Below are 16,936 nucleotides of genomic sequence, written 5' to 3' on the forward strand. Positions count from 1 at the left end.
AACCTAGCAATGAGAAATAACATTGAATCACAAAGAACATCCACAGAACTGTATGTGTTATAGGTTCACACGTTGATTTGGTAGCTAAAGCAAAAGGCGTATAAAGAAGGTAAACACATTAAAACCAGTAAGTATTAACTATTCCCCTCATTAATGACTGTATGAAGCAGTGAATGATCGAACAATTTCAAAAGTGGTGTGTTATTCAATGTTAAGATCAAAATTGCTTTCCCTTTAATTTGTTGCTGAAAATTCCTTTAATTTCACAGAATATTACATATTAGTTTTGGTTTTGGCCATGTGTCCGTTTTTAGAGTCAGTTTCTTTCTAATCTATGAACCACAGGCTCAGTGAACCGCATGTGAAAATCTCTGCTTGTCCGCTGTATTTACTAAAAAAAGAAGAGCAGTGCCAGAATGAAGGTATTGAAGGCTCTTACAGCCTAGCTTCACTGGACCTTTGTCTAATAGGCGAGAAAATTATGTTTACACCGTTACTGAAAAACATGGCCCAACAAGGCCAAACGGTTGCTGCTGAGGGCCTGACATCCACACCATCTGCGTGGGAGGGACACAGGGACAGGGGAGACAGAGGGTGTATACTGAGCTATTGTCGTGGGTTAGCTGCTGTGGCAGGCAGCCAAACCCCACACAGCCACTCACTCACTCCCCTGCAGCAGGAAGGGGGAGAGAATTGGAAGGGTAAACTCATGGGTTGAGATAAAGACAGTTTAACGGGTAAAGCAAAATCTGTGCACGCAAGCATAGCAAAATAAGGAATTCATTCACTACTTCCCATTGACAGGCAGGTGTTTTGCCATTTCCAGGAAAGCAGGGCCTCATCACATGTAATGGTTACCTGGGAAGACAGATGCCATCACTCTGAATATCCTCGCTTCATCCTTCTTCCCCACAGCTTTTATTGCTGACCATGACATCACATGGTATGGAATATCCTTTGGGTCAGTTTGGCTCCTCTGCCTGGTTGTGTCCTCTCCCAACCTACTGCGTAACCCCGATTTATTTAGGGGAGAGCCAGAGCGAGAAACAGAGGAGGCCTTGATGCTGTACAACCAACCAGCAATAGGTAGAACTTCAGCATGTCATCAGTATTTTTTTGGTCACAAATCTAAAAACCAGCACCATATGAGCTGCTATGAAGAAAATCAACTCTATCCTAGCCAGTGCAACTGCACATCTAGTCCTGGGGACTCAGTGTCCATTAGTCCCTGCAATGCAACTTCAGCTTTAACTTCACTGATCAGAAATACAACTTGTGCACCCTGAGACCATTCAAAGTTTGGCTAAAGGGTTTGTTTCAAGAGCAAAATTTTCAAACTAAAATACTAATGTGGATGTACCTGATGTGGCCAAACACGAACAAACTGCTAAGGAAGAACAGAGCCATACAGAGCTTTGAAAGCTGCAATAATTCATTTTTTTTTTTTATTTAATACATGGAGAAGACAGTGGAGGAATACAGACATGAGTAAGTGACGTGTTTAAGTCTGTGGCCAGGTAGAAATGGTGTGTAGTGAATACAATGACGATTAACGAGACGTGTCATACCCTCACAAAGTTTACAGGGATGAAGCCATATGATCCAGACAAAAAAGCAGGCATGTCCAGAAGCACCAAGAAAAGCACTGGCACACAGTCATTGGGAACACCCTATTCCAGACATCTATTCTGTTCCCTGCAATTTAAGCAAAACACCAACAGACATCGCAGAAGATACTGCAAGACTTTGCCTTGTTTAGAATAACAGGTGGCTGCTAAGGCAATGATTGCTTCCTACATGTTAAAGATAAACTGCAGGAAGGGAAACACACAATTAAAGATGAGGAGTAACATCACTTCAATGTAACTCCTAATAATATTAACATACTTGTAAATTTGACTTTATTTCTAGTAGGATTTTTGCTACCTTTTTTTTTGCAGAAATTAAGCTAATTCTTGAACCGAGACTCAGAGAGTATATCATAGAATCATAGAATCATAGAATTGTTGAGGTTGGAAGGGACCTTTAAGATCATCGAGTCCAACCTTTAGCCTACCCTGACAAGAGCCACTTCTAAACCATGTCCCTAAGTGCCCCATCTACCCTTTTTTTAAACACCTCCAGGGATGGTGAATCCACCACCTCCCTGGGCAGCCTATTCCAATGTTTAATAACCCTTTCAGTGAAAAAATGTCTCCTAATATCTAATCTAAACCTCCCTTGACGTAACTTGAACCCGTTTCCCCTCGTCCTATCACTTGTCACCAGGGAGAAGAGGTCAGCCCCCATCTCTCTACAACCTCCTTTCAGGTAGTTGTAGAGGGTGATAAGGTCTCCCCTCAGCCTCCTCTTCTCCAGGCTAAACAACCCCAGCTCCCTCAGTTGTTCTTCATAAGGTTTGTCCTCCAGACCCCTCACCAGCTTTGTAGCCCTTCTCTGGACACGCTCCAACACCTCAATGTCCCTCTTGTAGCGAGGGGCCCAAAACTGAACGCAGTACTCGAGGTGGGGCCTCACCAGTGCCGAGTACAGGGGGATGATCACTTCCCTAGTCCGGCTCACCACACTATTCCTGATACAGGCCAGGATGCTGTTGGCCTTCTTGGCCACCTGGGCACACTGCTGGCTCATATTCAGCCGGCTGTCAACCAACACTCCCAAGTCCTTTTCTGTCGAGCTGCTTTCAAGCCACTCTGCCCCAATCCTGTAGCGCTGCATGGGGTTGTTGTGTCCCAAGTGCAGGACCCGGCATTTGGCCTTGTTGAACCTCATACCATTGGTCTCAGCCCATCGGTCCAGCCTGTCCAGATCCCTCTGCAGAGCCAACCTACCCTCAAGCAGATCAACACGCCCGCCCAGTTTAGTGTCATCTGCGAACTTACTGAGGGTGCATTCGATCCCTTCATCCAGATAATTGATAAAGATATTAAAGAGAACCGGCCCCAGCACCAAACCCTGGGGGACACCACTTGTGACTGGACACCAACTGGATTTAACTCCATTTACCACCACTCTCTGGGCACGGCCATCCAGCCAGTTTTTTACCCAGTGAAGAGTACACCTGTCCAGGCCATGAGCAGCCATTTTCTCCAGGAGAATGCTGTGGGAAACAGTGTCAAAAGCTTTGCAAAAATCCAAGTAGATAACATCCACAGCTTTTCCCTCATCCACTAAGTGGGTCACCTTATCATAGAAGGATATTAGGTTTGATAGGCATGACCTGCCCTTTTTTATATATTTCTTCTATTATATAGTCCTTCTATTATTCTAGTATATGTTTCTCCTGAGCTGAAAATAATAGTTGAATACCTATGTCCAAGATGTTCAGGCAAGTGACAAATGCCAAGTTGTTATCATTACTGTAGGATAAGAAAATCATCATTCAAGGTCCATTAACATAGGGGAGGAAAACTTTCAGAAGATCTCTTGGCAATGATTTGCAAAAACATCTGTGTTCTACAGAGTAGGGATTTTTTCCTAAAAACAAGGTGTGTAAAATCGCTACTTCTATTTGTGACTTCTCTTGAAGTTGTTAATCTTGCGATTATGACAATTCAAATGATGATAAGTTATGTAAGACACTACAGACTTAGGTCCTTTTCAGGTGCTGAATAAGTGAACTCCTAAAAAATATCCACTTTGTATTAAAAGAGGCAACAAAAAGAGTAAAACATAGGACATAAGTACATTTCTTTCCAGATAAAACTTTTGTCTCACAGTAAACCTCCATGGCCTTTATAGAGAACCTTATCTTAATTTCATACATTCTTCTTGGCATTCACATCAAGTCAATTATATTCAATAAGGCCAGAAAAATCTGATAAAGTAGCAAAATAATCAGAATATGGAACAAAATATAGTTTACCTGTATATATAGGACAAAACTTTTAATATCATAATGTGCAAGAGATTAATTGGCAGCCAAGTGCTGGTGCTGAGCTACTTCAGAGGATTAATGGCTCTCTGGTATATTATATTGCCGTTAGGAAGTACTATAGTACTTGAGAATGGAATAAATTTAGAAATGAAGGGAAATAACTAATGGAATACCGAAAAGGGCTTCTGCTAGATAAAGATAGGCAAATTCATTTTTAATTTTTAACCCACTTGAAAATCCTGGGCTTGAAAAGTCAGCTCAGGCTTGAGTGATTGGGTTTGTGCTCTTCTAAGGGAAGAGCAAGATAAAAGGAGCAATGACAGATAAAATGCTAGGGAAAAATATGCAATGAGAGCTGGAAAAGATAGTACTCACAGTAGAGTAATGATATGGATGAATTTTAGAGGTTTATAAAAGAACAAATTCAGAACAGTATAGTATTTATAGTGAAAGCATTAAGTTCCTCCTAAACTGAGACTGAAGTTAGTTATTTACTTGCTCACCTCTGTCTCACCTTTCCTCCGACTAAATCAAGCTACTTTTCCAGGCATTTTTGAAGGCAGCATATGGGGGATGTATTTAAAGAGTGTCACACGAAGGTAGCATCCTTCATGGTATAGCTCTTTCCATTATTGAGTAAGGACATCTGGGTAGTTACTGTTGACTCATGCAACTTCTCCTTTCATAACTTTTTTTTGTGTGTTCACATCGCACATTTATTTTCTTAATTAAAAAAGAAATTGTACTGTTATGACCTAACCAGCTTGCACACATGAAGTGGACGGTGCAATAGCATCTTCAGATATGTTTGGGTAACAAAGTCACTGAGATAGAATTAAGTCTGTAATTCTTGCATGTAAGTGGCAAGGAGCAAGGGGTACATGGGGTTACTGACCATATATACCCCACATGTGCATGCTGCTTTGTGTGGCTTGCTCTCAGGGGACAGCAAGAACAATCTGATCCTCAAGGGAAGAAGTGAGAACCAAGGATGACAGAAAGGCAGGCAGGGCAGACAGCTCCTTGACAGGACTGCCAACAAACAATACCTAAGCAAGAAAAGTAGAGGAGGCCCAGTGAAAATAACCAGCTTCAGCCAAGAGTCCACTCAATGCCAGACAATTCCTTGAGAATGAGGCGGGTATAAGGTTGAGCCAGGATGTCAAGTCAGCAGTGCCAAGCCAAGCATAAGCATACCTAAAACATACCTCAAACATACCTCATGCTGTAGGTATGGACCAAGTGCAAGGACCTGAACTTAAAATGTAGTTCTTAATGAAGAGGGTAAAACCCTAATGAGCCACAGCTCATTTTCACAGCTCTTTCTCACACAGGAGTCTGATGTAGGGCTTCACAGCTGCACTACCATAGGGACCTGGCAGGAAAGACATTGCAGAGACTGATGATGTGCTTGGCGCTCTGGTGTTTGCTTGTACGGTTGAAAGTTAAGTTAAAGCCCAAGGTTTATTGTATCCACTCCTTTTTTACAGTCAAGTAGGAAGGTAAATCTCTTGAAAGTTAATAATTGTCAGAAATTATGGGACAGGTTCTTCCACATGCCTTACATGTATATAGAAAATATATCTTGCAACATCTTAGAAAAAAGAACCATGGACAACAGCATAGGAAAGTGTGCTACGTTTACAGTTTAGATTGTTCTTATATTACAGTTTTGTAGCTTCTAACATATCCCAGTCTTTGTACCTATTTTGATTTTCAGGTTTTTGTGTTCCTAGGATAGCATAGGGAGTTTATAAAATTGTTCAACTTGCTTTGTTTTTTCTTTCTTTCCTTTTTTTTTCCCTTCTCCCAAAAGAGGTGGCTTAGCTATTTTTTCTTTATATGAGTTGTTTATGCATTTCTTATGTAGTTGGTGTTAGATGGACCGATAGCTGCAGCTCCTGTATATCAGCTTCTCACAAAATATTTGCAGGAATTAGAATCTAACTAACACTGATCGGATGTTTGAGTGAATCAGCAAAAAGTCTTCTCTTTACCCTAAAAAGCTTTAATTACAAGTTGGCCAAATTTCCAATTGGATGAAAAGATTTAATGTGATAAAAAAAAGATTACAGCGTTGGCTGAAATAAATCTTGTAATTTCCACAATTTTTGCTTTCTCGTAACTTTTTTTTTTTTTGCTTTAGGATCCTTTCAGTCTGCATGTTTCTCTCTATTTTAAATTAGACAGTGATTTATGTTGGCTGCATCATATACTTCATTATTTTGGATCTTCTTTGCATCATGAGATACTAATTGGTCAATTTTGTTCTCCCTGGAGCTTAAATGCTATGTAACTGAGCTGGTAGAAGAACCTACGGGAAGTGACTCAGCCACAAAAATGGGAGTTATAGACTTAGTTTATTTCCAAAATGTATTTAATATATATATCACACAGAGTATAACATTTTGCAGTATTCTAAGGATATATTCCTGTTTCTAAACTTAAGGATCAGTTTCCATCTACACAGGTTTCTGATTGTAATCATATAGCCATGTTTATATAGATGAACATAGAAAATCCATAAAATTATTTCATCCATTATAAACTGGAGATACAGTAGTGTTTTGAGATACATAGGCTAAGTAAAAGCCAGTTTATCTGAGCTGCCACCTATCAAATTTCTGGAAAATATTGACTGTTGCTGCTTTGAGTAACAGTCCTATGAAGATGTGGCTCTAAAAAAGAACTAAAAACATTGTTATGTTGATGATAATAGTTAACGGAACTTGCCAGCTATTGTTACCAGACTATTTTAACTCTGTTTTTCTATGGAAACAATGCTTATGCAGTAATGCTATTGTTAATGTGTGCACCCAGTAAAGTGTGAACCTATTTACTAGTTTCAGTTCACATGTGGCAGAGTGGTGGGAACCTCAAACATAAAGAAACTCTTGCAAGTTTCGGGAAACTGGATAACTAGATTAAGGAAAGAAAACTTATTAAGGACCCCGCAGTGGGGAAAAGCTGTAGCATGAGCTGACGCTGGGGAGTTCGGATACAATGCAGACAAAGATCTATGTGGGAAAAGTTTTAACTAAAGTTCATACTTAATTAAAATCTCACAAAATTAATTCACCCCAGGATGATTAATTAATTTATCCAAGGAAAAAAATTCTTCATTCATTGCAGAAACGATTTCTTTAGGCAAGTTTTGGACTTGGAGAGTATTACTTTGTTTTGTTGTACTCATGCCCTATATCAGTTTATGATCTGAATATATTTAATTGTTAACATTCAAAGATTCCTTTGTTTCCCTTCATTATTCTCCATTTCTATCCCAAATCTTTTCTTGTTGCTGCTGAATATGTCTAAGGCAGCTTTATCTGCGCTAGGTATTAACATTACCCCCACCCCCTGGGCTGCAAGGAGCCATTTTCAAGTCCAGTGACTATTATAACTTCCTTAAAGCTGCTCCGACTTATTCAGTGGTTTTCTGTAGAGTCAAATGACTGGAGGGCCAGCAGGAAGAAACAGGACAGGAAAAGTGGCTTATCAAGTTTTCACTAGTTGGGCTTAGGCAGAGTCAGCCACACAGAAAGCCTTTTCAGAAGTGCTTAGCTTCCTTTTCTACCTAGTATAGTACCTCAGATGTTACCCTTTACCCAACCTTGAAGAAATCCACGCTTGAAAAAATAATACCATTGAGGTACTTTTCACAGGGGTTCAAAGACATGGGATCTACTTCCTATTTCAGTATATTAGAATGAAAACTATTAGCTCCCAGGGGACACCAAATGGCCATACTTGTGCTGATCAGCCTCACCTGGGACATGCCTGTGGACCTAGGGGCTCCATTTAAGCTAAGGTCTGGACACCCCCACTTTGCCTGAGTGATGAGGAAAGTACACATGTACCTATTCCTACTGTTCTGCCCTCCTGGCTGGGCTTCTTGGATGGGCCTTGGACTGAGCTAATGTGTAGCCTTATCTCTGCTCCTGCCTCTAGCTCCGACTCCTGCCATTTTTGACTGATCTTCAAGGCTGGACTTTGGACCTGACCCGTTGCAGACCTGATCATCCCTTGTCTGGGATGATCATTTGGACCTGTTTCTACCACTGCCCCTGATCAGGTACCATGGGACTGCAGCCTGTGGGAGCATCACTGCCCAGCCCGGAGTGCTGGGGTCATCGTGGCTCCTGGCTCTTCTCCATCCCAGAGCAGCCCCACTCCTGCTGCTCCCTGAGAGTCAGCATAGTTTTTCTGAGAAAATTATTGTAAAATGAAACATATATAAATTAAATATACAAATACACTTTTTAAAAAATCTGATAATGCTAGTAGCAGTTTCACTGAAATATTTAATACAAGAAGAGCTTAGGTATTAAAAGAACCAATTATTTGGTAGGTATTGTGGGATTTCAGTTTCTTGTGTTATTGAAATACTCTAATTGATGGCAATGGAGCAAAATGCAGCTGTTCTAACTATGAACTTTTTTCTATATTTGTAATGAAGATTTAAAGCAGTCAGCCAGATTGCTTGCGTAAGTGTTTAGAACAAAATCATCAGTACCTGTTAAGATAAGCCTCAGATTAAGTTTCTCATAACATCTGGCCAAGAAACACAGTACAACATCATTTAGCAAGAAAGTGCTAATCTCGTGCAATGTTTACTTTCACAAGGCATCTGATGTATAGTTCTGTCATCAAGAAAAATGGATATTAAAATATCAGAATTTAGACATGGCAAAGTTTGGCTTATTTAAACTTCAGGTTGATTAACATGGGAATGTAAAAATGAGATATGCAAAGTGACTGATACAGTGTGTTCCATCAAACACTCAACAGCTATTCCCTCAGGGGCCACATTATTTTCCCATAGCTGGAAGAATATAATCCTTAATAAGGAAGATTTTTAAAGTTTCAGCATTCTGCTCTTTTAATTTCAGGGAAACTGAGATGAAATCAGACTGGGTCTCATTTCTGTCATGGTTATGGCACTATTAGGATTCTGTCCATTAGTTCCAGGATCACTGACTCAGACGTCCTGTGGTCTATATTGGACTAAGGTGTTTGGCTGGGATCTAAGTCCACCACCTACATGAGAAATGAGTATTCTATGGCTGCTGTAAGTAAGAAACCAGTGTGTTATGTGGTCTGGGGGCAGAATCACTGGGATACCCACATTAAGAACAGAATTTTACTGGTGTCTCAGATTAACAGGTAAATATTTGAAAATCTAGTTTATGTTTAATGCTTGCTATGGTCTTGTTTTTGTCTTCCCCCCCCCTTTCAAATTTAAACTATCTTCACTTGGCTAGAATGAGAAGCAGAAGTGCTGAAATATCTAATCTTGTAAGACTTCCAGCCCAGCTGTGGAGAATCAAGGGGCTTTAGACAGTTGGAATACAGTTCAAAAGAGCATCCACAGATTTTGGTGTTTGTCCAAGCATTGAGACGCTTTGTGGTTTACCCATTACTCTCTGTAATGTATTAGAAAGTAAACATGCTCTGTCAATGCGTAAAAATGATATGAAAGTAAATCTGCTCCTGACCTTGCTGTCCACTTGCAGGCTTGACTCTGACTGACTTCAATGGGAGTTTCACATAGGGAATGGCTTCATGATTAGACATCTGTACTGCAAATGAGATAATATGTATTAATGTGTGTGTTTTCTCTCTGGAATCAATTACAAGTGAGAAAAGAAAACTGTGAATATAATAACTTTCCTGTGGACTGAGACTGTACAGCTACTACCATTCATCTATGCAATGCAATTCTAGATGTAAGCATAGCAGAAATAATGCAATATTAGAAGACACAGGCAAACAAAACGTGCCCTTTTTTCATATTATATTTGAAACTAGAGGAAGGGGCAAGGGATACAAAAAGCTTTTTCTTCCTTCAATCACAGAACCTGTTAGAGGGTCTGAGAACAATCCTCTTAGACTACCCTAGAAACAACCTGTAAGAAAAACTAGCCAGCTTGTGAAAAACAGTGAGAGAGGCTTTCCTTGTTTGGTGCAGTGACCAAGACAAATGACCTCTTTCACCTTCATTCCATGCATATAATTAAAACTTAGCACCAAGAAAGGTCAATGTTATGGGCATTATTGTTCTGTGCAAAAGTGGCCCCAAGACAATGTTAAAAGATTGGTCGCCATTAAGGATCCCGAGTGACCAGCTAAAAATTTGGAATGACCAAATTTTTACTTCCAGAGAGGAAAGTCCTGATTTGTTGTAGACTTTACAGGCCACTGAATGGGGCAATTCAATTTAATGTGCTTTCCCCAGTATTCTGCACAGAATCTCTCTCTTCCTCTGTGATTCTGAGTCTGAAAGAGGTGCCTTCCTTGGTAGGCTGCTGGGAGCAGAACTGCGTGCTGGAAGGGGCTGAAAAGCAGGGAGGCAACTCTTAAGTCACCCAGCGCTAGATTCTCTTTAAAACTCCATCAGTCCTGCTGTCTCTAGAGCAGCAGGGGGAACCCGGGGGGCTGGTGGAGATTTCCCCATATCTTACTGTTTATAGTCCTTGGTTGAACTGAAGTCTTTGAGTAGGGGGATGCAGTGAAAATGGCTAATCAGCCTGTGAAGAAAGAAGTGTTCTGTTCTTGGTGCTTCTAGTAGCTCTTAATAACAAGCTCAGTCAGCTACAAGATAAAAATAGCCTAATTTTTCCCCAATGAATTCCTTACCTGAGAAGGACAACTATGAGTTGGAGTAGTGAGGTATGGCCATTTTAACTAATTTAGCCTGTTCAGGAAGTCCTGATTTGCTCCCCATTCCTCAACAGAGAGCAAAATCTTTGTTCTTCATTGAACTTCCCTAAATGTCAGATGTTTCTATGAACTTCAGTAGAAAAAAAGTGATGCAGATACAGGATTGGAGGTGAGCCCAAAAGCTGAGTGGTTGGATCTTAAAGTCAGTGAGAAGACCGAACAAGTGGTAGATGACCATTTAGACACAGTAGGTGGAAGGTGCCACTTTAGAAGGATGTGTTTTGGTATACATTGGAAATGCTGTAAATACATAGAACTAGGAACAGCTTCAGAAAGGTGAATTTAAGCTCAAGATGGATAGAAAGGTGATTTAGTTTCTTGTATGTGTCATCATAAGTAGGTATGGGCTGCCTTTCATACCCTTGATAAAAATTATGCCTTTGATAAAAAAATGTTGCCAGTACGGAACTTTGTAACCCCCTCCGCCCACCCAGGTGTCATAGGGAACATATTGTCTTGAAGTCCTGGAGATCTTTCAGAATAGTTAAATCTGCCAAGAACGAGATAGGGATAATCAGTCCTTTGCTGGGATCTTTTGACCTGTTGTTGTTGGGATTTTTTTGTGCTACTCCTTAAATCCCTCCCTGTTCACAGCTTTGCTGATTCAGGAAGCTCGTAAGCAGCCATAAACCCTGCCTCCAGAAAAGATAGTTCATGTGTAACAGTTTCATGTAATGAGAGACTTAATATACCTGTTTACTCACTTACATATTTACAAACCCCAGGAACTAGTAAATTGTGGTTTTCAACTTTTTCAGAATCACATAGAGCTATGGGAGGTGTGCATAACAGTATTTGAAGACCGAGTACCAAGTGTCTCCTTCCAAACTTGCTGGAGAACTGCTGTGGCCCTGAAGTGGGCTAGTTTCAGAGTTACACGGTTACTGCCATAGTAAAAGGACAATCTTCCAACTCTCTTAGGCACACAGAAGCAGTGAGGTAATCCCTTGCATGCATTTTCTACAGTTTCATATATACTGTCTCATTTTAATCATGTCACCTTGCCCCAGGCTTGTATTCTGAAGGCAGACTTGATCCTCTCTGCACTCCATGATTTGCCTGCACATGGAAACTGAATCGAGGGAATTACAAGTACGTTGTAATGACTTGGAGATTCTGTTCTTAAGTGTTTCCTTTCAAAGTTAATTCAGAATTTCATCACTTTGAAGAACCAGTAAGTATGTCGTCATAGAAGGCATAAAGTAGAATTCTAGAAATGGTCTTTTAATGCTATTAAGTTTATTTTTCTTTCTATTCAAAATATATTCATAATTGATAGATTTCTCATCCATGAGGAGACTGAAAGGACATTTCCCTTACTACAGCTAAAATGTGATTGGGGTCAGAATTTAAATTCAGATAACATAACTCTTTGCACTAGTTTATATTAAAACCAAACTCCAGTGCAGTAACAAAGAGCACTTACTTCTCCTTAAAAACGAAATAATGTATACACACTAGATAGATAGCTGATATTAGGATCAAAGGGTGGAAAAATGTTTAATACTGTTCATAAAGTTATTTCAGCGTTATGAGTGCAAAGTTAGATGTTATTTCAATTTTTTTATCCTCAACTTTTTAGATGACAGCTTACTGTTAAAGACATGGCAGGAGGTAATAGTAATAATATAAAAAATGGTTTACAAAGATGCTTGGATTGCCAGACTTTCATAATGTATTACTGCTGAATTGAAACAAGATCATTAAATGGATCAGGGAACTAAGCCTGTGGGAAGGGAGGGAGGTTGGCACAAAGTGTTATTTTAACTTAATTCTATTGAAGTATTTTATAGAATCTGCAATTGACATTTATAAACAAGACATATTTACAGACTAAAAGTCTTATTTTTGAGTGCATTGATTACCTTTCATTTGAAGTATATGTAATTTGAACATTATTAACTTGGAGTATTGGTTAAAATGACAAGACACTTCAAAGTGACCCATCTTATTTACACAGTTGAAAAATTTATAGAATAAAATCATGACATAATGGTGACTGGTCTGTGGTTAATGCTGTGGTGTAGTTACCCAGCTGTAGAGGACAATGCTGTTCAATGATGTCACTTATGATGACACCTCTTTTTGGCTATTAGGAGTCAACTTTGGTGTTGCTCTTGTTCTACTCTTCATCCAGATCAGTTTAACACTTTTGCTTTGCATAGCCCAAAACATGTTTGAATCAGAAAGTGTAGTTTGTTTTCATGTTGCATTCTTATTTTGAACTCCCCCTATGTATTGCCAGAAAAATAAGACTGTGAACACTGTTTTTTCTCTGCTCTGCTCCCTGTGTGTACACCTGTCGATGTGATTACTTACTGTAGATGCACTGAAGAAGAAACATCCAGAACTGTTAACTTCAGCCATGGATTTGCAATCCTTAATTAGATATACTACAGTGATTTGTTAAGGAAAAAGGAGAGCCTAGCCTGCATAATTGACTCACATATTGTCCATTTTTTATTTTCTTGTGTACTATTTCATATTTTACATTAATTTCAGGTTTATAATTTATATATATTTGAATACATAAGATGGGATGAACATTTTCAAGCTGATTTTAAAAGAGCTTTAGAATCCAAGGGGATATCTTGGAATCCCAGTATGCTATTTTAAATATGTTTGTCAAGTCTGAATTGAGCTTTGAGGCGCAAAAGTATTTATGCAAAAAAGTACCTTGCACAGATTAATGGTCACTGCAGAAGCTAAGCAAATAATGAAATAAAATTAAAGTAAAATAAAATAAAATAAAAATAATAAAAAAATAAAATAAATAATAAAATAAAATAATAAAAATAATAAAAACCGAGAATAAAATTATTTAAAAAGTAATCAATTTTGCAATGTATATTGTTCATTTTGGTGATTAAAACTGGGCTTTAAAAGTTGCTTGCAATGAACAGCAACAGATACCTAAGTAAGGCAGTCTATGAACTTCTCATTACTGTACTGCCTAGCAGTCATCATTTTATCTCATGATAGCCTGTGAAATAGACCAGTATTCCTTTATCACAGGACAAGATTAAGGTACATCTATTATGATCTGGCACAAAGTAACATGAATTCCTATGACGATAGACTGAAACTTCCTTCATCTAAAATCAAAATAAAATCAAATACCTCTCTATTTCTGTATGACATATAACTGTTCAAATAGTTCTTCAGAGCACTCCTTATGAATTTGGAAGTGAATGTATCAAGGCACAGAAATATTACCAGTCATATGTTTTTCAAGAGCCAATTGCAAATACAGAATAATACAAATATCAGTGGAGGTGAATAGCATACAAGTCACTTCCCAGAAGAAATAAATTCAGATAGTCAGGGCCCTTCGATGAAAAAATATCAGTCCATCAATATTGAACAATTACCTGGAAACACAGCAGTCATGTTTATACTTTCACTTAAAAGTGAGAGAGACACCACAGGATAGTCAGTAACCTACTGGTCAGGATGCTGCCTGGAGAAACCTCTCGAACCTGCAACTCTAATCCTCTGCAACTTCCTGCATCTCCTACATTCTTCCATGGTTTTGGTAATTCTAGGATGAGCTTTCATGAATGTCTTCTGTTGAAGTATTTTTGCTGATATTAATAATTAAATGTTCAGTAGACCTGAGAATGATTGTGATTGACATTGAGTTGAGGTACTGATTATTCTGTTATCTTCTTTCTACATAGAATGTAAACAACTTTTTTATAAGGCTCAGGAATATTGTGCCTGACAAGAAGATAATTTCCCACACTGATTCAGAATTAGAGGTAAGAAATCTAAAATGATAAATAATTTATTACAGTTTCTTTGTGCACGTATTTGTGAACTTATATGAACAGATAGGGTAGCAGTATTTCTCACATCAGCTGTGGATAATTTGCCAGATCTTAACAGAATAGCTGTCTTTTTACATTGTCTGCTGACTTTTTCCCCACCTCTGGTTTTCTCTACACCATTTGCACTTTTCCACTTGAGTAAACCTTTAGCTTTTTATACCTTTAAAGAATTCTTCTCAAACTTGGGAAGCAGGAGGTTAATCTCAGTGTGAGCTGTATTTTCAGCTTTTTTTACACAAAGTAAGATTCAGTCCTTTTCAGCAGTCTTACAGGATTAAACGCTCAGAACTTTGGAAACTGGTCAGAAAGTGAGCTAAATGAGGAAACAGCACAAAGTAATTCAGTGGATTTGTCTAAACAGCTTTCCTCCTTTGAAAGGATTTAATTTTACTTCAAGCATAAATGAGAAGTGTTTGAGACATCCAAGGTCCCAGGGGAGTAGAAAAACTACAGAATAAAACTAACATATCATTTGATACCATGGGCAATGTCTCCAAGGACAATGCCAGAAATGATTATATTTAAAGACTGAATCAACCTTTCACCACAGAAAAGGCTTAAAGTTTATTAGTATTGCAGTGTTAGGGAGTCACAGCTAAAAAATATAACATCATATTATACTTAGACAAAGAATAAAGAAGAAGACTCTTCTTCTAATAGTATCAGTCTATCTTGTTTCACATGCTTTCTTTTAAAGCAAATGTTATTCAATAAATTTAAGTTAACAAATTCATTGATGAGTTACTACCGTATTTAATTACTTTTCATTTCAAAGCAGGACAGGTACCCCTTACCCTACTCTTAAAAGTAAGAACCCTGTTGTATAATGAATGAGGTTTGGTCTATCTTTTATAAGTAGGTCAATAGGACTGGTGCTGTATTCCCTCCTCAGCAGACAAGACTTGTTCCTTTCCTTTTTAGAGCCTAATTTTCTTATAGCCACAAATTAATGTAAGAAAGGTGCCTAACAGAGGAAGCATCTGCGAACATTCATATACCTTGCTTTGAATTCTATTACACAGATTGAATATGCCTTAACAAGGCCAAACCCAACAATATAATAGCAGTTTGTCTCTACATAGTTGAGGCTTTTGACATGTTATTGTCGGTGTCCATAGTAAGCAGTCCTCCAGCTTTCCACTTTTCAGTAGGAAATGCAGAGAACTCCAATTTAGGGCTGACACAGAACTGTTCATGGTTTCGAACTTGCATTTATTTTCCTTTGGAAGCCTGTGAAAGGAGAGGCTATTATTTTGCTAGTAGGTGGGACCAATGCAATCAGGACTAAGAGCAATGACAGGAGTGTAATTTCATTTTTGTGATGACAGAGGACATATATGTAAGTTAGACAAAACAACTGGAAATAATTCATCTGACTAACCAAATAGTCAGTCTAATTTAAGACTTCCCAATTCAAACAAGCAGCACATTTTTTTTTCCTTCCGAAGGACAGACTTCAAGAAATTAAGGAAAGTTTTTTTATTAACTCAATGGAATAATTGGACTGAGAATATTAAGGACTTAAATTAAACTAGGAATTTCTTTTAAACGTTAATGATAAAAGAATAATTGGAATTTGTACCTCAAACAAAGCAGACAAACTGTAGGACAGGACTCCAGGCTCAGTTGGATAAACAGCCACCCCAAAAAGGATATTAGAGACCAGCAAAGAAGAGTATGTCTTAGAGGTCAGGAAGCTTAGAGGTAAAATGAAAACTGACAGAAGTCAAGCTGAGTCAGACCTTGCAAAAGAAATTAAAAGAAAAACCTCTTTAGCTATACAAATTGAAAAAAAGAACAAGGAAAACCAAAGTCAAATGGCACTACATTATAGGAAGAGATGGATATAGATGATAATCTGTCAGTGCCCCTAAAAATAGAAGAGTAGTTTGCAGAATTTTTGAATAGAAATTTCGATTATTACTGCAGACAAGTGAAAAACTGAAAGCTACACATAGCTGAGAAAACTCAAAGACAATAATGACTCAGAGTCATAGAATCATAGAATTGTCTAGGTTGGATGGGACCTTTAAGATCATTGAGCCCAACCATTAACCTAACACTACCAAAACCACTGCTAAACTATGTCCCTCAGCACCATGTCTCTCCATCTTTTAAATACCTCCAGGGATGGTGATTCAACCACTTCCCTGGGCTGCCTGTTCCAATGTTTGATAACTCTTTGAGGGAAGAATTTTTTCCTAATAACCGTACTAGTAGAATCAAGTATTCTACATCACAGAATTCCCAAGAACTGTGACAGAAAGTAGCAAGTATAGAATATCTGGAAAATGGATTTAATCAATGTCTCAACACCAGGGTCATGCCGTCTGACTATAAAAGAGTGAATATGGTGACTTTCTGAGAAATCATGAGGAAAATGTATTGAAAGGAACAGATGTGCCTGATCTGAATGTGTTATAATATTCCTTAAAGGTGAAAAAAAATGGAAGTAAATTGAGACAAAAAAGCAAGTTCTATTTACAAAAGCGAATTATGCCAGAGAAAA

The sequence above is a fragment of the Larus michahellis genome, chromosome 1, assembly GCF_964199755.1.
Source record: "Larus michahellis chromosome 1, bLarMic1.1, whole genome shotgun sequence".
NCBI lineage: Eukaryota > Metazoa > Chordata > Aves > Charadriiformes > Laridae > Larus > Larus michahellis.